This window comes from Petromyzon marinus, chromosome 22, assembly GCF_048934315.1.
Source record: "Petromyzon marinus isolate PM22_M1 ecotype Great Lakes invasive population chromosome 22, UKy_Petmar_22M1.pri1.0, whole genome shotgun sequence".
NCBI lineage: Eukaryota > Metazoa > Chordata > Hyperoartia > Petromyzontiformes > Petromyzontidae > Petromyzon > Petromyzon marinus.
The window spans coordinates 6,978,848-7,005,253 of NC_133688.1; positions in this window are offsets into that span (position 1 = coordinate 6,978,848).

The window sequence follows — 26,406 nt, forward strand, 5'->3', positions numbered from 1 at the left end:
GTTATCACACGATCGATGCTTCCACAGCCAGATGGTTCACGGACTTGAGTGTTCGCTTCTGGTTAAGGACCTGTGTATGTTTGAGTGATATGAATTGTTTTGAATAGTCAGTGTTTGGAATTAATTATTTGCGTTGCCATATGCTGAAGTTGGCATCGCTTGTAGGAGAAGTAGCCTCGCTCCCTTTAGAGCGGTGAGGTGTGTGGGAGTGCATCATACGAATCGCCGCCCTCCTCCACGCAGCAGCCAGCCTCTGTCCACGGGGGAGAGTTGCTTGATCGCTCTCAGTTCTGCTCAGTGGACACCTCTCTCCACTGCTGGATGAGCTGCGCGATCACGCTCGTGCTGGTTCGCTGACAGCAGTTTCTCTCCGCTGTTGGATGAGCTGCATCGGCACGCTCCCTCTCTCTGGGTGGAGAACTCGAACGTGCTCGTTGCTGGTTTGCTGAAAGCAGGTTTTTCTCCACTGCTGGATGACTCAAGTCGCACGTGCTCTTGCTCTGGTTTGCAGAAGCTCTTGCTTGGTGCGTCGGTCGCTCTGCAGCTGGACTCAATGTAGAATAATCTTTCAGCAATACTCTGTCTTTCAGCTCTTGGAAATCACACTAGGTGACGCCTCACTACCTTGCGAGTCTTGCCAACGTCAGTGGGTAGCGACGGGGCCACTTTGGCTTCTGCTCGCCGCCCCCTGCTCTGCAGCTCGCCGGCTGGCGACCTGTTGCTCTCGTTCCCGATTGGAACTGCTCCTGAGCCGGCCCACTGGTCGAACTCCCCGCGTTCCGACCTCCTCCGATTCGAACTCCCCGAGTTCCGACCCCCCTGGTAGAACTCCCCGAGTTCCGACCCCTCCGAGTCGAACTGTCTCCCGAGAGTCGACCCCCCCCGGTCGAATTCTGGTGAGCCGACCCCCCCGGGTCGAACTTTTGCGAGTTGCTCCTCCGAGTCGAACTGTCTCCCGAGAGTCGACCCCCCGGTCGAACTCTGGTGAGCCGACCCCCCCCCTCCCAAGTCGAACTGAGGTTTCAATGCTCAGGATCCTCTTTTTATGCCCAAAAATCCCTTCACTCGGATCCTGCCCACAAGGCGAGGTTTCTTTCGATTTTTGCTGTGTAAGGATTTGTCCGTATGTATCTGCGTCCGTGTGTGTGTGTCCGTACATGTGTCAGTGTGTGTCCTTGTGTAGATCACCCACGGTATATTCCGTTGTCATACTCCTACCATAAAACCCACAAGTAAAACAATCAAATGTTATAAATTGTCTCGAAGGCGCCTCTCTGTCTGGGTGCACAACCTGGAGGGAGGGGTGATATTCCCTCCGACTTTCACCGACGCACAAAGAAATGGTTAAAAAGTTTTAAGTTAACATTTCATTTCATCAGAGTTCCATAGTTATGATTCTGTATTAATCCAAGGTCTGAGTCAGCTTCTCGTTGTGGTGTTTGACTCGTGTTTCCCCAAGCGTATACACACTCCTACCCCGCGCTGCAGGGATACAAAGACGGCCGGGATTTCCCTTTCTCTCCGACCCTGGGTTTAACATCGCCCTTTGCTTACGTTGCAGTTTTGCTGTCGGCTTGCATTTCTTTTCCTCTCTACTCTTACTTTAACCCTGCTTATTATTTGCGTATGGGTGGAGGCTAGAGCATTTATGTTGACTTAGGAAAACCTGACTGTTATAGGCTTCGGGTCAAGTCGTATAGACATTATTAAAATATGGAAATACATTTCATATTAAATTAATAGACGGGTGATGGTTACATTGACGTAGCTTGTGGCAGGGTTCAATTGAAGTGGGTGTGAAGATCAATAACTTTAGCCTACCCTGTCGTTAAATTCCGACTTTAAGTTGCTTTAATAGTAATGCAGCACCAATTAGCTTTTTTGACTTAACTAGATCTAGGCTAACGCAACCTCCCAGTGACCCTGGCTTTGTGTTTACGTCAGCCCTTTGCAATCCACTGCGCTCTGCTCTCTATCTGCTCCCTCTGACCCTGGGAGGGCTCTGAACGTCAAAATCGTGTTAGTGGGTCAAGGTAAATATGACCCCCACATGCCATGCTGAGGCCTGGTTTGGTGTTTTTATTCATTATTAAAATTAAAAGAAACAATAGAAATATGTATCTATATGTATTGAAAAATTACTTGTTAATATTAAGATGGAAAAGGGGCCTAGATACAACACCTCCCCCAGGGGCCGTGGCAGGTGGAATGCTACCACACGCCTCTTCCACAGTAGCAGAGCACTCTGCGAGGCTTGCAGTGTGTCCTTATTCTGTCTTTTTAATTCTGGGCCAAAGAGGTCCCATAAACGTAAACGTGTTGTATTTAAAATATAACACAAACATAACAACAATGATGAATGGCTTAGTGGGTAAAGTAAGACGCACCCCAAAACGGGTGAGCTTAATAAATCCGATCTCTCCTATTACCGGATTATAGGATGCAAACCAAACTTTGTTGTATCAGTGTGGTGAGTCTGTGGGTCTTTGTGTGGTGACGATCTCTCTGGGTCTCTGTGTGATGATGGCCGTGTCGGGTGGTGGCGGGTTTAACAACACAACATTATGAGATTCACGAGATCTAACCCAAACAAGACCTGTACTACGGAGTCAACAACAACGACATGAGGGCTCTCCGACGCGCGTCGCGGTTGGGGTGAGGGTGAGGTCGCGCCGTCTCCTCCGTACGGATTGTTTCTTCTTTTCCCAACTGCGACGTTCTCGCTCTCTCCTCTCTTTTTGTCTCCACCGTCGCCAATCGTCGAAGCTCGGCATCCGCGGCCGCTCTCCTAGGTGGGCGACCCCAGCCCGAATTCTCGCCTGAAGCCCTCCCAGCCTCCCTGCTCAACGAGCCAGGCCCCGCACGCGTTCACCAGCAGGGCGGCCACCGCGTCCGTCACGGCCACCGTCTTCTCCGCGTCGCTCAGACGTAAGCAGTCCACCAGCCTCTTCGCGAGGGAGGAGCGAGCAGAGCACCACCAGGACCACCACGCGGCCCCAGCTCGCGGAGCCATCGCGGAGGACCTCCCAGGCCACGTCCACGAGCAGCCGGAGGAGCCCTCGGTGCACCACCCGCTCCTCCGTGTGGCTCACCAAGTCCAGAACGGAGTCTCTGAACCGCACGAGGAACAGGTCTGCCAGGCAGTTGACCACCTCCTGCACCAGCTGTGCTGGCTGAACCTCCTGCAGCTGCTGAACCTTCTGCACCTACTGCAGCTGCTCCTGCAACTGCAGCCACTCCGTCTGTGTCGCTAGGTGAGCCATGAAACCGGCGATCAGATTCGCTGTCAAGAAGGTCAGCAGCTGCAGCACCTCCTTCTCTTCCTCCCCCTCATTTCCCTCCCCCTCCTCCTCCTCCTCCCCCTGTCTCCCTCCACCTCCCTGTGTCTCCCTCCTCCCCCGGTCTCCTTCCTGCTCCCCGTGTTTCCCTCCTTCCCCCGTCTCCCTCCTCCCTGTGTCTCCCTCCTCCTTTTCCTTTTTTGCTGATGAAGTTTTTCTATTTCCACGAGGTGGTAACACCATATCCCTTATTCTGTAATTGTAATTCTTGGCCAAAGAGGTCTCACAAATGTAAACATTTTGTATTTAAAATATAACACAAACATAACAACAATGAATAGCTTAGTGGGTAAAGTAAGACGCACCCCAAAACGGGTGAGTTAAATCAATCCGATCTATCCTACTACCGGATTATAGGACGCAAACCATACTTTGTTGTAACAAGAACATAAAAAACTGAGTCTCTTAATCAGGTGAATACGGTAAAGGGGCTGAGTCTGTGGTTGACAGTGTGGTGAGTCTGTGGGTCTCTGTGTGGTGACGATGTCTATGGGTCTCTGTGTGGTGATGGCCGTGTCGGGTGGTGGCGAGGTATAACAACACAACATTTATATATTCACGCGATCTAACCCAAACAAAACCTGTACTACGGAGTCAACAACAACGACATGAGGGCTCTCCGACACGCGTCACGGTTGGGGTGAGGTTGCGGTCTCTTGTATATGTAGGTTATGAAAATTTGATGAAAATAATAAAAATTAAATCAAATTTGAAATTTGCATAATTATCCGAAAAAATGTTAATTTGCTGTAATTTATGCGCATAAACTATGCGAATGCGAGAGATAATCGTATTAATTTATGCTAGTGTATGTGTGATTATGCTACTGCGAGCCGTTATGATAATTAGGCCCCGCCTCGTTGACGAGGGTCGGTTTTCAATCGGGATAATGCAATTAATCATATGCAGTTATGCAGGTACTTGAGCATGTCAGATTAAACTCGGCTGTGTTGTTTAACTTTGTACTATCGATCAGTATAATACAATTATTCCCGCTTTAACATTTACTGAGTATGTGGTAGTGTGTTCAGCCAGGTCTCCAAGTTCAGATCTCAGCACAGAATACAGTTCTTATGCATAAATGTCACGAAAGAACACAACACTTCTGTGTTAATCAATTTTAATGACGATAGTGATAATGACGATAATGATGACGATGGTGATAATGATGATAATGATGACAATAATAACAATGGTGATGATGCGTACTTCAACAGCTCCAGCACGAGACAGTTGTGTCCGCGGAAGTGGAACGAGTGCAGGACGCGGATGACGCCGTGCAGCTCAGCACTGCCCTCCCCCTGCAGCTCCGTGATCACCTTCAACTCCATCCTCTGCATCTCCATTTTGGTAGGGCTGTGTGCACACAGCAAGTCTGTGGGTCTCTGTGGGTCTCTAGTTCATAGTAGTTTTACGACGGTTAATTTTTTAGTGAGATAGTTTCAGTTTATAGTTAGAGATAGTTTTGCAGAGGTTATTATCATTGTTGTTTACTATTATACTCATTATTTTGTAACCATGTTGTATTTACTTGCATTTATTATCTATTATTGTATTCATTTATAATTATGACCATGGCCGCTGTGTTAAGACCACCAGCACCCACCCACATCACCACCACCACCAACCCCATCACCCCTGCCCCAACCTACTGGATGGGCAGTGCCAGCATCTTGACAGCCACCAGGAATCCCATATTGTGGTCCACGCACCGCAGCACCACTCCCTGCCCTCCCTCGCCAATCTTCTCTCGCACCTCGAAGCGGCATTGGAGCTGCTCCTGGGGTATCTAAGAAGCAGCAGCAGCAGCGCCGCAACGGCCAGTCAGAGTCACAATCACGATGGGAATGTTTTACGCTTAGTGGTAGCAGCAGTGGTAGTACTGAGTAGTAGTTAGTAGCAGTAGTGTCTGTGTGCGCCTGTGTGCCTGTTTGTGTGCGCATCTGCGTGTGTGTGTGTCTGTCTGTGCGAGTTTCACAGGGATATTTCTGCTTGCAAGCTTTGACTTTAACATAGCCATTTCTGTGACCAGACACAAGCTAATCACTCAGCAATTTCAATGCTAAATTATCCTGTTTGATTTGTACTAGGTGCCTCTGTGGATGTGTAGGCTTTGACTTTAACATAGCCATTTCTGTGACCAGTCACAAGCTAATCACTCAGCTCTTTCAATGCTAAATTTTATGCTAATTCGTTTGTCAAGGCGCTCTGTTTCTTCTCACACAGCTTAAAGGTCGCGGTCTGAGCTTGGCTGTGTTCACTCCAGCGCTTTCCTCCAGACAGTCTCGTCCCTTCACCTGATGAAGGCCGCTTGTGTTGTGGCCGAAACGTCGTGAGAATTTTATTGTGTTATTTTATTTGATCAATGTATTATTTTATTCTCATTCTACGCTACTTTACCGAAAGAACCAAAGAAGATGAATCCTTGCAGCCAAGATAGCTTTAAATCGAAATTTAACAGAATGGTATTGAACCTTTTTCTTTACAGGGTGGCCCTGGGGCTTGCCACGTGGCAGGTGTCGTCCATTGTCCATACCAGACCCCTCCAGCTCTCTCACCCTGGGTCAGCTGCCCCTTCCATGTCCTGGAAACCATGGCAAGGTCATCCTATGAGGACTGCCTGGATGAAAACCAGCATGGAAGGGGCCCAGGGTGGGACCGGCTATGCTTTTGGGCTAGTCCCGTTTGTGTGTGGTGTGCGGTGTCTTCGTAGCAATCGTTCTCCACTGTAGTCCTGGCATCTGCTGCTCAGCTTCATTCCACAGCTGTGGTTCCAGTGGCGCGGTCTCTCCGGGGACCCATGTGGTGTGTGTGTGGGTGTGGCATGTATCACGGGGTGGGTGGATAGTATCGTGATAGTGGTCATGGTAGGCACCGATCCACGACCTCCATCACCCCTACTGAGTGGTGGACATGCCACCACAAAGCAGCATGCGGCGGAGGAGTGAGGTGACCGCTCTCGCCTCACGAGCGAGGCCCTCTCGCTTCCTCTTCATTCCCTGCATCACCACCTCCATCTCCTCCTTTGTCTCATCCTCCTCCACCTCCTCTTAATCCTCCACCACCATCTTCTCCCCCTCTTCTGTTTTCTCCATTCTCTCTTCATGCTCCTCAACCTCCGAGGTGGCGTCGGTGGCATCGGTGGTGGCAGCGGAGGTGCTGGAGGTGATGGCCGTGGTGGCGGTGGCAATGGTGGTGATGGTGGCAGCGGAGGTGGCGGTGGCGGCAGCGGTAATGGCGGTGGCGCCAGCGGTGGTGGGGCGGAGGTGGCAGCGTTGGTGGTGGTGATGGTAGTAGTCCTGGCGAGGCACCGCTCTTCCTCCATGAGGCGCTTCTCCTCCTCGACGCTCTTCACGTTGGCGAGACACTTCTCCTCCACCAGACGCTTCTCTTCCGTGAAGCACTTCACTTTAACGAGGCGCTTCTTGAGGAAATAGTCTCTGAAGCAGTTCTCCTCTGTGCGGCGCTTCACCCTGGCAAGGCGCTGCACCTCAAAGAGGTGCTCCTCTACCATGTGGCGTTTCTCTGTCGCATGGTCCTTCTCCTCCTGGAGATGCTTCACCCCGCTGAGATCCTTCAACTCCCCAATTATCCTCTGTTCAAGCAAAGATAATCACATGAATATACAGACATGCAAGCAGAAATTCATTTAAGTTTTTCAGATTCATTTATTTGGTATAACCCTGTGAGCTATGTTGCTCTTGACTCGGGTGCAACCGCAACAAACAAAAACATGATCAAGGAATATCTTAAAGCGACTACACGCAACAGAAAAATCCAGGAAAAGACAGCAAAGTCTTCCAGAAAAGCACCGTATATCAACACTGTGTGCAAAAATCCCGGTGGGATGCAAGTCGAATAATAACAATCATAAGACAATTTAGATTAAAGTTATCAGGCTAACTCTGTACTACAAAAAACAAACATGGCTAAACCAAAACGTTTTCAAAATCACCAAAATAAAGCTATAAAAACAATGTAACAGTGATCATAGGAACTGTGATTCAAATTTAACAATTAACGATATATACATAACATGTACGACCAAACTTTGCAGCCATAGCTGGCTGTATGAGTCACTCCATAACAGCAGGATTATGAGTCGCAGTATGTAAAAAAATATTCAATACACCTTTAAAGATCAGCACACTATTCAAGTGTACATCTATGGTACAATTTATTGAAAATAAGTTTTGGGAACAGAAACTTATTTCTTTTAAACAACAGACAAATATTAACAAGCACTGTTTATTACATTAACTTTGTTTAACTTTTTTGGTCCCAGTTGAGACATTCAGAACTATGACAAAACAAATAATTGTGCTCTGATCTAATGTGCAATCTGTGGCATATGAATTTGTTAAGGTGATGTTGTCCGGTCCTGTACATATCAAGTACAGTGAGGGAAAAAAATATTTGATCCCCTGCTGATTTTGTACATTTGCCCACTGACAAAGAAATGAACAGAATATAATTTTAATGGTAGGTTTATTTGAACAGTGAGAGGCAGAATAACAACAAAAACATCCAGAAAAACATGTCAAAAATGTTATAATTTGATTTCCATTATCCTCCTAGCGAGGCCACGCTAGGAGGATAAAAGGGGACCCCGGGCAAAGGTTTGGGGCTGTTGCTTGGAGTGGAATCTCGTCGGACTGCTGGAGTCATCGTCACCATCTGCATTTTCTCGGCGGTGTCAGACAGGCAGTCTGTTAGCTCTCTTGACTGAAAGTGTAGTGACCCCTTGTACCCTGTGAAGGCTATAATAAATAGAGTACCTCCTGCTCCTCGTGTCTCTGCGTGTATCGCTAGACGTGGATCATAACGACAGTAGATGTACACTCACTCTGAGTTTTTACTCAATGACGTTAAACTTCACATCTACCCTACCTCCATGCTACATGCCGACAACCCACTGCTTTGGTAACCAAACTGCAACGTATTTTATTAGTAAACCTGCATTTTCTAATTTTACCCAAATCTTAACCTCGGTTGGATGTTGCCATCCTGCCGTGGAAACAACGAATCATTCGTGTCTCGAGCAGAAGATTGCAAGCCTTGTGTTAGAGAATGGCCCACTGAAGCTGTAATCACGGAGCTACTTCTGAGTACATTTCAAGTGCCCTCTCATCCACGTAATAAAGAGCAGGATCCTCCCTCCTGTAACGTTGGTCGTAACAATGTTCTTACTTCTTTGTGCTGTCAAGGACAACCGGGCTCACCTTGGTCTGTCTCACTGTCACACTCACCTCTATTCGTACACTCACTCATCTGGGTCTGTCTCACTGTCATACTCACCTCATCCACACGCACTGACGTAGGTCTGTCTCACTGTCACACTCACATCACTAGTCACACTCACCCACCTGGGTCTGTCTCACTGTTACACTCACCTCTCTACCACACTCACCTGGGTTTGTCTTACTTTAACACCACATTCCACAGACACTTACATTGGTCTGTCTCAATGTCACACTCACCTCTACCCACACACACTCACCAGAGTCTGTTTCACTCTCTCACTCATTTGTCTTCCTACACTCACTCACTTGGGTCTGTCTTACTGTCACACTCACCACTCTACCCACACTAACCTGGGTCTCACTGTCTCACCTCTCTTCAAAAACACTGAATTCCTGCTGAACAACACGCGGTTCAACCCACAAGCACTTGGGAGAGCTACAGGGCTCACATGCCATGTCCTTCACAGTCCTGTAATTCGTTTTATTATTATTGCCATAATTGAGTTTGGCAAAAGCCTGTGCGAGACTTTGAACAATGTACACACAGGACCGTCCATAAGGGTGCTAGGCCAGGGGAAAATCCCAGCATGTGGGCCTCCGACGCGTTCAAATTCCACCGCAAGTATTACATCTGACACCCCCGTGACATTGAAGCGCAGGGCCCCCCCAATGCCCGCGGACCTGGGCGGTCGCTCCGATTCTCCGTATCCAAGGGGCGATTCTATGTGCACAATGCAGACCTTCTTGTAAAAACATGGTTTTACGAGGGCCTCCTCACGCAAATTAAGTAGAAAACCACATTACTGCCATGTGATGGTTTATGTTTCGCAGTCATTGACGACCAGGCTGAGATCATGAACTCGCTAGACTTGACAACCCACTTTGATCACAGGCGGGTGCCTGGATTCAGACCCAGTTACTCCGTGGTCCCACTTCAGTGCTCTGACCTCTCGGTCACTGGGCCGCCTCTAAACACCCCCCATGTTAAATACATAAGTAGCAACCTGTATCGTGAGCAGCAGCATTCTTTGAATACTCTGCCAAAACAATTTGAATTGTGGAGTGTTGACCCAATTTCGCAATTGCTTTATCATACCTCTGGTTGCAGGAATAATTTATACAAGACCGAGTTCTAGAGAGCCCCTTTACACGATGTTTTGTTCTACTCTTCCACACTGAGCAGATATTTTAGAAGATGGAGTACCCACACTTTAACACACCACATGCACCTTGCTGCTCGATTGTGGCTTACCCATTTCTACTGATTGGTGGACAGAGGCAGGGGGGGTTAAGAAACTCAAACGTTTGTTTCAACTGCTGTTACAGAAGGGGAACAGATGGGCAGTGGAGCAGGGAGGTAGAGGGGCAGTGGAGTAGAAGGGCAGTGGAGCATTGGAGTAGTTGAGCAGTAGGGCAATTGAGCAGATGGGCAGTGGGACAGCGGAGCAGAAGAGCAGTGGGCCAAATGGGTAGTAGGGCAGTGGAGTAGTGGAGCAAAGGGACAGTTGGGCAGAGGGGCAATGGATCAATTGAGCAGTGGGACAGTGGGACAGTGGGGCAGTGGAGCAGTGGATCAGTGGGGCAGTGGAGTAGAGTGGCAGTGTTGTGAAGGAGGCGAATCACCTGAATATCTTTATCCACCGACATTTGTATGTGCTCTAAAGAAGGACCATCTCTCAAAACGGCGATCATTCTATATTTGTCCTTGTACCTCCACACACAGCTGGAAAACCGCACACCTGAGCCAAGGCACATTTAACCAACTCAGGCAGCACTTGCAAGCAATTCAAATATATTTTTTGTCATCATGGGTTTATTTCAAAGAGTTTATAGTACCAATAAGAACAATGGTATTTAACCGTATTATTTGCAGGGTGGCCCTGGGGCTTGCCATGTGGCAGGTGTCATCCATTGTCCGATCCAGACCCCTCCAGCTCTCTCACCCTGGCTTTTCTGCCCCTTCCATGTCCTGGAAACCATAGCAAGGTCATCCCATGAGGACTGCCTGGATAAAAACCAGCATGGAAGGGGCCCAGAGTGGGGCCGGCTATGCTTTTGGGCTAGTCCCGTGTGTGTGTGGTGTGCGTGGTGTCTTGGTAGCAATCGTTCTCCACTTCAACAGCTGTAGTCCCAATGGCAACGTTTCTCTGGGGAACCGTGTGGTAAGTGTGTTTCATGTATCACGGGGTGGGTGGGTGTGGCATGTATCACAGGGTGGGTGGGTAGTATGGTGATAGTGGTCATGGTTGGCACCAATCCACGACCACCACCATCACCCCTACTGAGTGGTTGACATGCTACCACAAAGCAGCACGCGGCGGAGGAGTGAGGTGATCGCTCTTGCAACGCGAGCGAGGCCCCCTCGCTTCCTCTTCTTTCCCTGCATCACCACCTCCACCACCTGCACTTCTTCCATCTCCTGCTCCTTTGTCTCGTCCTCCATTTCATCTTCATCCTCCACCACCATCGTATCCCCCTTCTCTGTTTTCTCAATTCTCTCCTCATCCTCCTCAACCTCCTCGTCCTCGGAGGTGGCAGAAGTGGTGGCAGTGGTGTCGGTGGTGGTGGTGTTGGCTGAGGTGGCAGTGCTGGTGGTGTCAGTGGCGGTGGTGGTGGTGGTGGCGGTAGTGGTGGTGTTGGTTGCGTTGGTAGCAGCAGAGGTGGTGGTTGCCATGGTGGTGGCAGTGGTGGTGGCGTTAGCGGCAGGGCGGTCGGTGGTGATGATGGCGGTGGACGTGGTGGAGTTGGTGGAGGTGGTTGCGGTAGCGTCAAAGGTGTCGGTGGTGGCGGTGGCAGCAGTGGTGGTGGCGCTGGCAGTGGAGTAAGTTGTGGTGGTGGCAGAGGTGGTGGTTGCCGCGGTGGTGGCGGTGACGGTGACGGTGGCGGTGGTGGCAGTCGTGTCAGTGGTGGCAGTGATGGCGGGGGTGGCAGCGGTGGTGGTGGTTGCAGCGTTGCTGGCAGTGGTGGTGATGGCAGCGGTCCTGACGGGGCACTGCTCCTCCTCAAGGTACTTCTCATCCTCCTCCAGACGCTTCTCCTCAAGATGCTTCATCTCACGAAGTCGCTTCTCCTCCGCGAAGCACTGCACTATAACGAGTCGCTTCTTGAGGAGATGGTCTCTGAAGCAATGCTCCTCTGTGCGGCACTTTTCCCTGGCCAGGCGCTGCACCTCAAAGAGGCGCTCCTCTACCAGGAGGCGTTTCAGCGTCCCAAGGTCCTTCTCCTGAAGACGCTTCACCCCGCTGAAGTCTTTTAACTCCCCAATTATCCTCTGTTCAAGCAAAGATCACCACATTAATATTCAGACATGCACATGCAAACAAAAATTAATACCCACATGCATGCAAACATAAACGTGCACATAAACCCAACACAAATGCATACTCACACATCTTTGTACAGATGCAGACATCCACGTTCACTCATTCAAACTCGCTTTTTACACTCGCATGAATATACACAGTCAAGAAAATTTCAAATCAAGATTGAATATATAAAATCACCTGATAACATAACACCTTATCCATCAATACTTTTATCACATTGTACGTGTAGCCCTAACCCTTAATAATCCCAACCCCTACATAATCAAAATACATGTTACATCCTCATATATCCTCACACACCCCATACATGCACTTAAGTCTGTGATCGACTGGGAATATTTCATAGCAATTGTTGGCAACAATCATCACTGGCAATAGTTTCCACAGAATGTTACATTATAAAGATCTCGTAGCCCATAATCTCGACAAATTTCACGCAGTGCCCATAGTGGGCAACTGGAATGGCTACTTCCAATCAACTGAACTAGCAGACGTAATTAATGTGACTGATTTATTTCATTTCGTCCTCAATGGTAATAAATGACCAATGCATGAGTGGGATGGTGGAGAGATTGGCTGATGGTGTCTGGAGCTGGTTTTGATATACAGAGAGGTGAAGCAGAGGAATGTTCCAGAGAGATGGTATCTTGTGATGTTATAGATTCATGATAAGGCTATATGATGGTCTATTTAATTGGTGGTGGTGTGGTGAGAAAGGTAATGTGGAGAGATGGTGTGCCAGTTTTGTAGATAATGTGTATTTGACCCCCACAGACCCCATACACACCTTTGGGGAGCGATGCTTGTAACCTTGGCCTGGGAAAGGGTCCACTTTATCCATAATGTCACCCCAGGTGGTCGACTGGCGCGACGATTCCCGGCCTGCGAAGAGCAGACAGGTAATTCAAAGGACGAGTAATGAATTAGAGAACGAAGAACATGGAGTTTCACAGAACGAATTTTAAGATCCCTGTAATTAGCTCTTTCCACACAACAGGAGCTGCTTTTGAGAAATATTCATCACATGGCAGTAAAACTTTACAAGTCATGTTTTTGTGGGCATGCTGAGACCATTAATTCCATAAGCTTGAGACCCCAGTTTAAACAAAAATGGCTGAAATTCAGATATAAACCCATCGTTTCTGGAACACTCGATCATTACGTCTTCCCATCACAACCAAGCCATGTCTTCTCAAAGTAATTGATAAAGGAGCCTCCTTCTCTGTATATAAGCCACGTGATGCAGGTATCTGGGACTTACCCTCATAGTCATCCACAATCTCAGCCCACTTGATATGGCTATCCATGTTGTTGGGAAAGAGTAGATTCTGCGTGAAGTTGGATGGCCTGTGGAGTTTGGAACAACGCTAAGATTTAGCAACAATTTGAATCACTCATCCTCTAAAATATTACATATTTGGCCACTCACTGTACCAATCCCATCACTTCCATGCCTGTTGCTTTCAAGCCAACGCCCGCACTTGTTTGCCACTCATACGTGCTTCTGATCACTCACTCATCGATCCACACAAACATGTTTATTCCACCAGCCTATTACATTAAACATAATCGCCAAACTTAATGATATTTAATCCACACATGCATGTTAATGTACAGCCCATTTGCATTAATCGAATTCTTGATAAACACCCCCCCCCCCCCCTATGCCTTGTAGGTCATGAGGGTCATATGACCTTACTTAAATTATTTGTTATAAACCGAGCATGACGTCGTGGGTCACGTGATGTCAGAGACACCACCCATGTGGCTGTGACATCACAGATTAGAGACAACTATGGCAGCAGCTGGGGTCTGAACAAGAAGGCAGACTCCTCCCCAATGTTGAATAACATTCAATACATAAAATGTAGGGCACAATTGTGCCAGCAATCAGAAAACAATAATTGTAGACATGTTATTCATACTCTGAGATTTAAATAAGTTAGTTATTAATTTTAAAATGCTGACTCGCTTATGTCTAAACAGTGACAGTAAAAGCAACATATCAGGGCATGCCAAGTAACCTATCTAGCAGTCCTAATTTGATTGCAGAAAATAAAAATACCAACATATCAACAATAATGAGGCTTTAATTTGCGGTCAAAATGTAAAATAAAGATAAACAACACTCATAGTCAACAGGGACGCTCACCTCGTTGAGGATTCGCTCTCCAACGTCGTCTGCAGCTGCTCCCTCGTGCGCATTCCTCTCGACTGGCGGTGGAGGCGTGGCTATGACGTACCAGAAATGACGTCACTTCCGCGAGGCTCCGCCCCCACGCGCACAGCTGCCGCACCACGTGGTGCAGTGCGGGTGGTGGCCGTGGGTGGTGATGATGATGGGTGATGATGATGGGTGGTGGTGGTTGATGATGGTGGGTGGTGATGATGGTTATAGATGACGATGGGTGGTGATTATGATGGGTGCTGATGGCTGTTGATGATGATGGTTGATGGGTGATGATGTGTGTTGATGATGGTCGGTGGTGGTGGTGTTGATAGGTGGTTGATGATGATCGGTGGTGATGATTGTGATAGATGGTGATAATGATGGTTGGTGATGATGGTGGGTGTTCATGCTGATAATTGGTGTTAATGATGTAAGGTGGTGATCACGATGGGTGGTGATTATGATGGGTGATGATGCTGATTTGTGGTGAGGATAATGATGGGTGATGGTGATGTTGGGTGGTTGGTGGCAATGATGATGATGGTGGTCCGTGATAATGGGTGGTGGTGATGATTAGTCATGGTGATGATCATGGTTTATGGGTGGTGGTTATGATAGGTAAAAGTGATGATGGGTGGTGCTGATGATTGGTCATGGTGATAATGATGGTTGATTGGTGGTGGTTTTGATAGTTGGAAGTGATGAAGGGTAGTAGTGATGAAGGGTGGTGATCATGATGGGTGGTGATGATGGGTGATGATGATGATTGGTGGTGATTGGTGGTGATTGGAGATTGGTGGTGATTGGAGATTGGTGGTGATTGGAGATTGGTGGTGATTAGTGGTGATTGGTGATTGTTGTGATTGGTGGTGATTGGTGATGATTGGTGATTGGTGGTGATTTGTGATTGGTGGTGATTGGTGATTGGTGGTGAAAGGTGATTGGAGATTGGTGGTTATGGATGGTGTTTGGTGGTGATTGATGGTGATTGGTGATTCATGGTGATTGGTGGTGATTGATGGTGATTGGTGATTCATGATGAGTGGTGGTGATTGTTGATTGTTTTTGATTGGTGATTCGTGGTGAATGTTTGTTATTGGTGTTTGGAGATTGGTGTTGTTTGGTGGTGATTGGTGATTAACAGTGATTGGTGGTGATTGGTGTTTGGCTGTTGGTGGTTATTGGTTGTGATTAACGGTGATTGGTAATTTGTGGTATTTAGCGATTAGTGGTGATTGGTGGTTCTTGGGTGGCGGTTGTGGTTGCTTGGGGGTGGTGGTGGGTGGTGGTGGTTGGAGGGTGGTGGTGGGTGGGTGGTTGTGGGTGAGTGGTTGTGGGTGGTGGTGGTGGTTGGTGGTGGTGGTGGTTGGTGATATTGGGTGATTGATCATGATGGGTGGTGGTGATGATGGGTCTGTGGTGGTGGTGATGATAGGTGATGGCTGGTTGTGATGAAGGATGCTGGTCATGATGGGTGGTGATGTGTGACGATGATGTTGGGTGGCGATGATGATGGATGATGATGATGGATGATGATTATGTGATGATGAGGGGAGGTGGTGGTTGTGGTTGGTGGTGGTTGTAGTTGCTGGTGGTTGTGGTTGGATGAGTTGGTCGTTGGTTGTGGATGGTGGTGGTTGGTGGTGATTGGTTGTGGGTGGTGGGTGGGGGTGGGTGGTGGTGGGGATGGGTGGTGGTGGGTGGTGGTGGGTGGTGGTGGTTGGTGGGTGGGGATGGGTGGTGGTGGGTGGTGGTGGTTGGTGGGTGGTGGTGGTGGTAGTGTTTGGTGGGTGGTGGTGGTTGGTGGTAGGTGGTAGTTGGTGGGTGTTTGTGGGTAGTGGTGGTTATGGTGGTTGGTGGGTGGTGGTTTGTGGGTGGTGGTTTGTGGGTGGTGTTGGTAGATGGTAGTGGTTGGTGGGTGGTGGTGGTGGGTGGTGGTGGTTGGTGGTAGGTGGTAGTTGGTGGGTGTTTGTGGGTAGTGGTGGTTATGGTGGTTGGTGGGTGGTGGTTTGTGGGTGGTGGTTTGTGGGTGGTGGTTGGTGGATGGTAGTGGTTGGTGGGTGGTGGTGGTGGTTGGTGGGTGATGGAGGTGGTTGGAGGGTGGTGGTGGTGGTTTGTGGGTGGTGGTTGGTGGATGGTAGTGGTTGGTGGGTGGTTGTGGTGGTTGGTGGGTGGTGGAGGTGGTAGTGGGTGGTGGTGGGTGGTTGGTGGATGTGGGTGGTTGGTGGTTTGGTGGTGGTGGGCGGTGGGTGGTTGGTGGAGATCGGTGGTGGGTGATGGTGGGTGGTGGGTGATGGTGGGTGGTGGGTGGTGATGCGTGGTAGTGGGTGGTGCTGGGTGGTGCGTGGTGCTAGGTGGTGGTGGATGGTGGTGGGTAGTGGTGGGTGGTGGGTGGTCGTGGGTGGTGGTTAGTGGTGGTGGGTGGTGGGTGGCGGGTGGTGGTGGAGGTGCGTGGTTGGTAGTGGGTTGTCGTGGCTCGTGGTTGGTGGTGGGTGGTGGTGGGTGGTGGCTAGTGGTTGGTGGGTAGTGGGTGGTGGTGGTGGTTGGTGGTGAGTGGTGGATGGTGGAGGTGAGTGGTGGTGGGTGGTGTTGGGTGGTGGTGGGTGGTTTGTGATGATGATTTATAATTGGTGCTGTTGATGATAATGATGATTGGTGCTGGTGATGATGATTGCTGCTGGTGATGATGATGATTGGTGCTGGTGCTGGTCATAACGCTGATTCGTGCTGGTGCTGGTGATAATGATGATGATTGGTGCTGGTGATGACGACTGATGATTGGTGATGACAATGATGATTATTGGTGATGCTGGTGATGATGATTGGTGCTGGTGATGATGATTGGTAATGAAGATGATGATTGTTGCTGGTGATGATGATTGGTGCTGGTGATGAGCATGATGATGAGTGCTGGTGCTGGTTATGATGATGATGATGATTCGTGCTGGTGAAGATGATCATGAATGGTGCTGGTGATGATGATTATTTGTGCTGGTCATGATGATGATGGTTCGTGCTGGTCATGGTGATGATGACGATTGGTCCTGGTGCTGGGGATGATGATGATGATTGGTGCTGGCCATGATGATGATTATTGGTGCTGGTTATGATGATAATGGTTCGTGCTGGTGCTGGTGATGATTATTCGTGCTGGTGATAATGAAAGGTTGGGTTCATAATTGCCCGGTAGAATGAGTATATAATGGCCAGGTAGGGTGGGGTCACTCACCAACTCATCCACTCATCTTGTGTGTGGTGATCCACCAACCCCCGCCTAGATTTCAGGCGCCTTCCCAAAACCGCAATTCAATCACTCACGCACCCACTCCTTTACTCACCCACCCCCTCATTCACTCACCCACGCACTCATTCACTCGCCCATGCACTCATCAACGTACACACCCACTCATTCACTCACCCATACACTCATCAACTTACAGACCCACTCATTCACTCGCCCACGAACTCATTCACTCACTCACCCACTCATTAACTCACCCACCCACTCATTCACTCACCCACCCACTCACTCATTCACTCACCCATACACTCATCAACTTATCCACCTACTATTTCACTCACCCACTACTCATCCACTCACTCACCAACTCGTTCACTCACCCATTAATCATTAACTCACCCACCCACTCATTCACCCCCCCCCCCACTCATTCGCTCACCCACCCACCCACACATTCACTCACCCAACTATTCATTCACTCACCTACCCACTCATTCACTAACTCAACCACTCACCCACCCACTCATTCACTCACCCACCCACTCACTTATTCACCAACCCATCCACTCATTCACACAACTGCCCTTCTGTTCACTAACCCACCCTATCCACTCATTCACTCACCCACCCATTCACTCACCCACCCTTTCACTCACACACCCATCTACTCATTCACCATCACATCTACTCATTAACTCAACCACCCACCCATTCACTCACCCAACCACTCATCCACTCACTCATTCACCCACCCACTCATTCCTCGACATCAGGAGGAAACAAGGAGGTGGAAAGGTGCTGATGCAGGCCGTTTTAAAAGTCTTTGACGACCGCTTTTGTTGCAATCGAAACGTCGTAGTTTTTTGTTATTTTTTGCTACTTTCTCTGAACCTATCTACGTGGTGACTTTACCGAAAGACCCAAGAATACAAATACAACTTATTGGGTAGTCAGAATTCATCAGCACCAACCTGTATGTTGAACCTCTTTCGCACCGTACGTAGCCAACCGTGCAAATCTGTAGGTCTCTCTGGGTGTCTATAATGAGTGACCCATTGTTACTTAAAACAATTTTGGCAATGAAGTGATACGTGATATAATTGAATAGATTTTAAGCACTACAATTTTGAAAAAAAAAAATATTGAATAAATTAAAAATAAAGAATAAAAGTAAGTACATGGTAATAAAAGCAACAGTTAAAATGTGTTGGATTTAGTAATAGCATGCCAAATGATGAGTTATTTAGCCTGAAAAATAGTGCAAATACAAATAGATTTTACAAGGAAAAGTGATTTATATTTACTAAATGTCTGAGCAATGGTAATTTAGATTTACTAAATATTTGGAGGAATCTGATTAATATTTATTAATGATCTGGCTGAAATTGATTTACATGTACTAATTGCCTGGGTGAAATTGATATAAGCTTACTAAATAGCTGGTTCAATGATTTGGATTTACTAACTAAAATACTTATATTGAATGTCTGTTGCCATAACATTTATATTTCTAATCCACCCAATAGCATGCCTTCATGGTGCCACAATTCACTTACGTTAAGTCAACCGAGCACCATCAAAAAGATAAGAACTATGAAAAGGAACAGCAGATTGACATGTATTTGTGCAATTTTGTCTCAACATGTTTATCCAACATATTACAAGTACAAAAGAAAGAGGGGCTATGAAAAAACAAAGACAGAAACCATGTATCTGTACAATAGGGATACAATACCTGAAGTCTATTAATAATTTGTGGGCATTACAGGCACAGATTCCTTTTTTGGATGTGATTCAAGGTTTTAGTCTTGTTAGTGCATTTAAATTACGACAATTAAAAAAAAATATGTAAAGATACTTTCATAATATTTCTTTCTTATGTGCGCAAATTGAAATCCTAAGGGCCAATATGTTTATAAAACAGCTAAAAGAGATTAAAACATCACGTGAATTGATCCACAATCCAGGTGGACCTATCTTTTTTAACATGCACAATTACAAGCATGGCTTCCTAACAAGTAAACTAGCACAGCCTTCAGATGTTCCATGCATCTTACATCTATTCCTTTCGAAACGTCGTGAGAATTTTTATTGTTTTATATATATTTATTATTTTATTGTTTCCCTTCAACGTGACTTTACCGAAAGAGCTAAGAATATGAATTACTGCAGTCACGAAAGCTTTAAATGAAAATTTTACCGCCTCTACGGGGAGGGTTTCCACGTCACTTTAAGATCCTTCAACAAACTCCGGGATAAGAAGGCTCAGCTGATCGAGTCTCTCACCTTTCTGAAGAGATGCCGCGACTCTGGGGTAATTCCAATCGCATTTACACTGACCTCTGCTGCTGTAACTTCTTCTAATGCGAAACGAATTCTTTTCAAAACTAGCTTAGCTCTTATCTCAGAGAAAATCAGACTTATACGCACCGAACTAGATCAGTTAGACAAGACACTCTACAAATCACACTTATCATTGACGGCAACAATGTCCAGGTGACCGTCCCTCCCGCCTCTACATGGTGTGTGCGTGCATTCGTGCGAGGGGGGCGCCGCGTCGGCGCCGTCACTCCCAAGTGGCGGCGTCACGGCGGTGGGCACGGCCCCGACGGAGAGGCTCCACTGCGGCAGCACCACAACTGTGTAGAGGCTAAACAGCGGACGTCTACGAGAGCACCGGCCTCGGGAGAGTGGCGGGAAATCCGAGGCACCGGTGGCGGCGTCACGGCGGTGGGTATGGCCCCGACGGAGTGGCTCAGCTGTGGCAGCACCACACAGCCCCCCGAGGTGTCAGTCCTCGTCCCGGGTTGACTGGAGCACCTCGCCTGGGTTGCCCCTACAAGGTAGCGCCGCGGGGTCCGCGGGACTCGTCCGGCTCTCGTGGCTGGCCTTGGCGGTGGTGGCTCCACCTCTCGGGGTTCCGGCGGCGGTCTCCTCCTCCACTCCAGTGGTTTTCACCGGTCCTGGGTACGTGCGAGCTGGAAGACAAACTCGGTAGCGGTAGGGTGCAGGGGCCATCGTACCCGTCTCTCCTGGCTCGGGTCGGGACCCCCTGGGGCCCGGGGCACCGTGGGGCCCATACACTGTGCAAGGCCCCCGGGTATGGGGGGGGGGGGGTGTGGGGACCCCGGGGTATCGGGGTCCTCGAACGGCGGGGTTCTCCCTCGCTGGGGCCGCCCTCCATGGTTTTATTCGCCGGACATTGACCACCATCTCCCGGCCTCTCTCCCCCCCTTGAATCAGTACCGTCCAGGGGGAGATCTGTCGCCCCACGGTCCAGGGTCCCCGCCAGTAGGTGGTTAGCTTCCCCATCTGTCCGGCCCCGACGCGAGGGGTGTGCAGCCACACCTTGGAGCCCGCCGAGTAGAAGGGGGCTCCATCCGGGGTCGGGCGCCCTGCTCCTGCCGCTGGTGTGCGGCCTCGCCTTGCAGGTAGGCCCGGACCCTAGCTCCGCATAGGGTCGAACTCACTACCCTGGTCAGTAATGACTCGTTCGGGGATCCCGTGCTTAAGTACGTAGTGTTCCACGAATGTTCGGGCCACTATGAGGGTTGTCTTATCGGGGATGGCCACCGCTATGGGATAGCGTGTGAAGTACAACACCGCTACAAGAATATATCGGTTGCCCCGGTGGGATCGCGGGAATGGCCCCTGCAGGTCGATCCCAACCAGCTGATTCGTCCGACTGACGCGGAACGGTCTCAGGGGGACCTGGTATCGCGCTGGTTTGGGCCCGCATTACTGACACGCGCGGCAGCCCTGCACCCAGGCGGCCACGTCTTGTGCTAACTTGGGCCAGAGATATTGGCGATGCAGGGTCTCCCCGTCGTGGCCCCCGAGCAGGTGGTCATGCACTAGTCTTAGCAGCTGGGGTCGCACCTGGGCGGGAACACAGATGCACCCAGGCTGGCCGGCTTCGGTGAGCTCCCGTACCACCCCGTTCTGCATGCACAACCGGGCGTACAAACCACGCCAGGGTCCTGGTAGGGTGTCCCTCTTCTCCCGTAGGGCCGCTTCCACCGCCGCCAGATCTGGATCCTCGCAGCTGGGTCCGTCTCAGCTACTCGTCGTCCAGGCCTGGGAAGGCGCAGCCGATGTTCTCCTGGATCCGATTGGGTGGGGTTAAGCGACCCGTTGGGCCCCGGGGCGTGGGCTCCGCGTCCGCCGGGTGGTCCCCCGGTTCCCTGGTTCCCCCTGCCGGGGTTTCTGTGGCACATATTGCACTCTCCCCCGCGAGGGGGGGTTTTAGTTTCGGCGCGCCCTCGGTGGTCCGCTGTTTGCTGGCAGCGTCCCCCCGTGAAGCACGGGCAGACTTCCTCCGCCCTTGTCTCGGCGCACACCGCGGATCGCCTCGACAAGGCGTCCGCGTTTGCATGTGTACGCCCAGCTCTGAACTCGATTTGCAATTTGTACTCATGCAACTCCGCTAACCATCGGGCCATCTGCCCCCGTGGTTCCTTGAACGTAAGGAGGAAATGCAGGGCATGATGGTCGGTGCGCACCCGACATTTCCTGCCATACATATACAGTCGGAACTGTTTACACGCGAAGATCACGGCATACAGTTCTTGACGGGTCACGCAATAATTCAGCTCGGCCCCACTCAGGGTCCGACTGGCATATGCGATGACCCGCTCCGTCCCACCCTGCACCTGCGACAGCACCGCGCTCAGCCCACTGCTGCAGGCATCGGTGTCTAAAATAAAATTAGTGGTGAAATTGGGGAAAGCTAGAGTGGGGGTGTGGGCGAGGTGGTCTTTGAGGGTGGTGAAGGCCGTCTGGCAGGCCTCCGTCCACTGATAGGGGTTCTTAGGGGAGGTGAGTTGGGTGAGGGGGCATGCAATCTCGCTGAATCCCTTTACAGATCGACGATAATAGGTGGCGAGCCCCAAGAATGATCTCCGTCAGGTTCCTTGGCCGTGGCCATTCCACTACGGCGCGTACCTTCTCCGGATCGGTGCACACCCCGCCTCGCTGACTCGGTGTCCGAGGTATGCCACCTCGCACTGCGCAATGTAGCACTTACGCGGCTTGAGCTTGAGATGGGCTGCTCGCAATCGCTGGAACACCTCTCGCAGCCTGGACCAGTGTTCCGACAGATCTACTGAACACTGTCACCTCGTCCAGGTAAATCAGGCACTGTTCCCACTGCAAGCCCCGCATCACCAACTCCATCAATCGCTGGAACGTTGCGGGCACGTTAGTGAGTCCGAACGGAAGCACTCGAAACTCGAACAGTCCAATTGGGGTGGTGAATGCGGTTTTTGGCCGATCCTCCTCTGCCATCTCCACCTGCCAGTACCCGGACCCCAGATCGAGGGTGGAAAAATACTGTGCTATTGCGAGGCTGTCAGAGGTGTCGTCGATGCACGGTATGGGGAAGGCGTCGCCGAGGGTGACTGCGTTCAACTTTCGGTAATCAACACAGAATCGGGTCGACCCATCCTTTTTCGTCACTAGCACTACCGGGGAAGACCAGGGGCTCGCCGAGGGCTGGATTATGTTATCACGTAGCATATCCGCGACTGCCTCTTTGATCTGGGTCCGATCAGGCGCGCCCACTCGGTATGCGGGGAGTTTGATGGGTCGGGCTGCACCTGTGTTAATTTGGTGCTTAACAAGGTCTGTCCGGCCCATATCTGAATCGTGCTCACTAAACACGTTGGCGTGGTCCTGCAACAATCCGCACAGTTGATCGGCCTCCCCCTTAGGTAAATCTGCCCAAGGCACATGTAACGCATCATGCAAAGGAACGATCTCGGCTCGGGGGGTCGGGCCGACTCGCCAGTCCAGATCCTGGTTGTCCTCGGGGCAGCCAGGGTCTTCCGCCCAGAGTGCAAACACCGAGTCGTTAGAATGGCGCGCGTGCAGGGGGTGTATGGTGGCTACCGTGGTGCGTCGTCGTAGAATTTCCGGGGTACTGTGTGGGTTAAACACCCGCATAAACAGTCGGCCCTCATCTGCGTTTACCAGTGTGGCTGACCCCACAACTCTGTACCGGTCCGCCAGCTCCGGGTGAGGAGTTAGCATTACCTCGCCCGATGGTCGGTGTGTGGGGTCGGCGGAGGGTGTTGCTACGGGCACCAGTATCTCGGCAAGCGGGCCGATGGTGACGGCCGACACCAGGGTGGCGGCCATGGGTGTGAAGTGAGGGCGATTCCGTTCTTGTCCCAGGAGCGGGATCCTCTCCCCGCTGTCCTCCACGGTGGCGCATCGCTGGCCTGGCTAGTCGTTGAGCCCCAGTTTCTCCAGGAGGTCCGTACCCGCAATACACTCATGGCACAACACACTCGAGACATAGAATTCCTGTGTACACACCTGGTGTCCGAGACGGACCTCGAGGGAGATCCTTCCCAGCAACCCCATCCCGGCTCTGCTCGCTGTGTGCCTGCAGGCGGCTCACGTCAACCCCGAGCACGCTGCAGTGTGTGGCACTCACGAGTGAAGCCACTGCCCCCGTGTCGAGTAGGATTCAGGTGCGCTGCCCGTTCACCTGTCCTACCAGTGATGTGGCCCCCGTGATCGCCGCCACCAGCTCCCATAGCCAGTCATCTGTCCTCACCGCGTCCTTGGGTGTTGTGGTCGGAATCTGTGCGGGGGTCACTCGCTCACCATTATTACTATCGTTGTTTTGTTTTGGGACCTCGTCGATTGCACCCTTAGGTGGTCCACTCTCTAGGGGGCGTTGGCGATTAACCCTGGCGCCTGTCTAGTGCGGGCGATTTGAGGACAGTCTCTCACGAGGTGCCCGCGGCGGTCGCACAGGTAACACGCTCGGGGAAGGGCGGTGGCCCCGTAGGAGCTTCCCCGCACGCTCCCTCTTTCCCCTCCCATACGCCGCTGCCCAGACTCTGCCTCTAGTCGGGCCACCCTCCCGGCTAGCCCCCCTACCGTGGAGCGCATTTCCCCCATTTCCGACTGAATGGTCTCCACTGTGGACTGTAGTTTGGTGATATGGCCACCAACTTGGGTCACCTGGCCGACTATATCACCCATGCCGGTCTGTAGCCCTGCTACCCATCCCGGGGTTGTCTCGCGGGCTACCGGGGGCTCCCTTTCCCGACCCCTTACCGTCGTGGCGAGCTCCTGTTCCTCCTCTTCCTACTCTAACGACAGGCTTGCGATGGTGCGCTCTCTTCCCAGCCCCCGGAGCTGCGCGCGTTCGCTGGAAATTCCTTCACATTTACGCGCGCGCTCGACAAGGGCGTTAAAGGGGAGACGTGTATAGCTCATGTCTGGCTGCCACCACGACGTGCGAGTCAAGTATCGCTGGATCTTCTCAGCGGCAAGCTCCTCAATCATCTCTGTCGTGTATCCCAGGTGTGCGATCTTTGTTAGCTCGCGCACATCCTCGGCATAATCACGCAGGTCCTCGCCGGGTTGGCGGTAGCGTGCCTCTAAGGCTGCTTTTGCCTACTCCTCATCACGCGTACCGAAACGCAGATCAAGTCGGCGCATCAGTTCCTCTAGCTGTGTCTGCGCGCTTGTGGGTAGGGCTTCCACAAAATTGGCTGCCCGCCCATCCAGGTTCATAATAAGTTGGCGTAACGCCTGCGCGTCCGTCCACCCATTAATCTCTTTAGCCCCTATGACGTTGCGGGCGAATGCCTTCCACCAAGGAGCCCCCCGGCTGGTAAATATATGCCATATTTTTGCGTGGGGTAACGCGGGGGTTCGTACCGCTTCTGACGCCAAACTGTGGGGGCTGCCGTCCCCCGCCATCACTGAATTGTCGGGGCCGTTGCCCCCTGACTCCCCCATTACATTTGTACTACTACCACCTGGCAGTTCTGTAGGGTTCGGGTTAGCGACCTCCAACTCCTCGCCCCCCGGGGCCCCTGACTTTGTTACCGACCGCGTTGGCATGGCTCAATTAGTGGGCTTGTACGCTTTACTCTTGCGGCGCGCTACGCGGGTTCAGTGGCGGCGTGCTGCGGTGAGCGCGCTCGCGAAGCAAGACTCTGTCCCGTACGTAAAAAAATGGGTACGGCGCACCGATGCGTGACTCACGTACGTAAACAAATGGGTACGGTGCGCCGACGCGTGATTTCAGTACGTAAACAAATGGGTACGGTATGCTGACGCATGACTCCCTCACACACACGCTCTACGCGCCTAGGCAATAACAAACCCAACACCGCTACCTGCCCAGCCCCATACACCAATCACACGCGAGGGAGTTGGGTTCGGGGGTGAGAGGGCAGGGGTGTCTGCCGTGCGCGCGCCGCTTATTGGAGGGAGTCACTCCGCTCTGATTTAAAAGGGCCGTTTAAACAGCCGCGCGTGTACGCGCACACCAGGCGCTTAGCTCTCTGCTTCGCTAGAAACAACCGCGCATGCACGCGACCGCAAGACACTCCCGTAAATAGTCGCCCAGGTATGCGAACGCTAAGCACTCCCGTAAACAGTCGCCCAGGTACGTGAACGCTAAGCGCTCCCGTAAACAGCCGCACGGGCACGCGAATGCTAAGCACTCCCGTAAACAGTCGCCCAGGTACGCGAACGCTAAGCACTCCCGTAAACAGTCGCCCAGGCACGCGAACGCTAAGCACTCCCGTAAACAGTCGCCCAGGTACGCGAACGCTAAGCACTCCGGTAAACAGTCGCCCAGGTACGCAAACGCTAAGCACTCCCGTAAACAGTCGCCCAGGTACGCGAACGCTAAGCACTCCGGTAAACAGCCGCACGGGCACGCGAACGCTAAGCACTCCCGTAAACAGTCGCCCAGGTACGCAAACGCTAAGCACTCCGGTAAACAGCCGCACGGGCACGCGAATGCTAAGCACTCCGCCTTCCTCTTCACACTCACAAAGACCACACGACACAGTTTATCCCCCTACTAGCTATTTTATTCACCGCGAGTAACCCGCTAAACTACTTGTGATTGTGTGGGTCAGCAGACTTTAGCTTATCCCTCGGGGATCCTGGGCTGAACTTATCCTGCCTGCCTCTCCGCTTTCTTCCCTCTGATCAATTAGCCCGCACTCACCTTAGTCCCAATCTGATGCTGCAGAAGCTGTGGAACGGTGATGTTCCCGCACCCCGTGCCCCCCTGTCCAATCAGAGGTCTGGATTTTCCCGCCCTCGG